Below are 1,229 nucleotides of genomic sequence, written 5' to 3'. Positions count from 1 at the left end.
AAATATATGTCGAGAATTTCGACACCCACCACGCAGACGCAAAACAAGGTGAAGTGTAGACTCCTTCTGGATGTTATAGTCGGCCAGAGTTCGCCCATCCTCCAGCTATTTACCAGCAAATATGAGCCTCTGCTGATCAGGAGGAATCCCTTCCTTGTCCTGAATTTTCGCTTTTACGTTATCAATCATATCGGAGCTCTCAACCTCCAGTGTGATCGTCTTGCCTGTCAATGTCTTCACAAATATCTGCATACCACCATGGAGTCGAAGGACAAGATGCAGGGTTGACTCCTTCTAAATGATGTAATCCGCCAGAGTCCTCCCATCTTCAAGTTGCTTCCCAGCAAAGATCAATCTCTGCTGATGGTCTTGATGGTCATGGTTTTCACAAATATTTGCATCTCGCCTCTGAGCCAGAGGACAAGGTGAAGAGTTGACTCCTTCTGGATGTTGTAATCGGCAAGAGTGCATCCGTCCTCAAGTTGCTTTCCAGCAAAGATCAACCTCTGTTGATCCGGTGGAATCCCCTCCTTGTCTTGGATCTTGGCCTTGACATTGTCAATTGTGTCAGAACTCTCAACTTCTAGGGTAATTGTCTTCCCGGTCAGGGTCTTGACAAAGATCTGCATCCCACCTCTAAGACGGAGGACAAGGTGAAGAGTGGATTCCTTCTGGATGTTGTAGTCGGCGAGAGTGCGTCCATCTTCCAACTGCTTACCGGCAAAGATGAGACGCTGCTGGTCTGGTGGAATTCCCTCTTTTTCTTAAATCTTGGCCTTTACATTGTCGATGGTATCAGAGCTCTCCACCTCAAGGGTTATGGTCTTACTGGTCAAGGTCTTCACGAATATCTACATCTTTAAACGAAATCAACACAATACACAACCTGCGTAATCACGGAGCATAATTAGAAACCCTGATTAACATTTAAAGGGGTAAATAAGCCAAAAAATCTCTCGAATTTCGCAATCTACACTCATAGCCGTAATCATATTTTACAGATCTCAAGCAAGTTAAATAATTTAAAACCAAAAACAAGAGAGCAAAATGAATCCTCATGGGATACAAAGACAAGCTAACGGAAAGAGCATAACCTGACAACATTTATATGTCTAAAATCTGGAAGAAAAAGTGGAAGAAAACAGGGAAAGGATTTGAAACAAGGATCAAAGATAGACAGAATGGTCGATTGCATGAAAGTCGAAAAAGATAGAGAAAACTGATACCTG

At 43.1% G+C, this 1,229-nt stretch overlaps 1 pseudogene; it reads right to left on the bottom strand.

Moving 5' to 3' along the window:
* Positions 1 to 350: 350 nt before the first annotated feature.
* On the bottom strand, positions 351 to 785 carry LOC149214338 (polyubiquitin pseudogene; annotated as a pseudogene).
* Positions 786 to 1,229: the final 444 nt, after the last annotated feature.

This window comes from Pinus tabuliformis, chromosome 1_1, assembly GCF_031772625.1.
Source record: "Pinus tabuliformis cultivar Carrire ecotype Pingquan chromosome 1_1, CPIR1, whole genome shotgun sequence".
Taxonomy (NCBI): domain Eukaryota; kingdom Viridiplantae; phylum Streptophyta; class Pinopsida; order Pinales; family Pinaceae; genus Pinus; species Pinus tabuliformis.
This window is presented reverse-complemented; position numbering and strand designations above follow the sequence as displayed.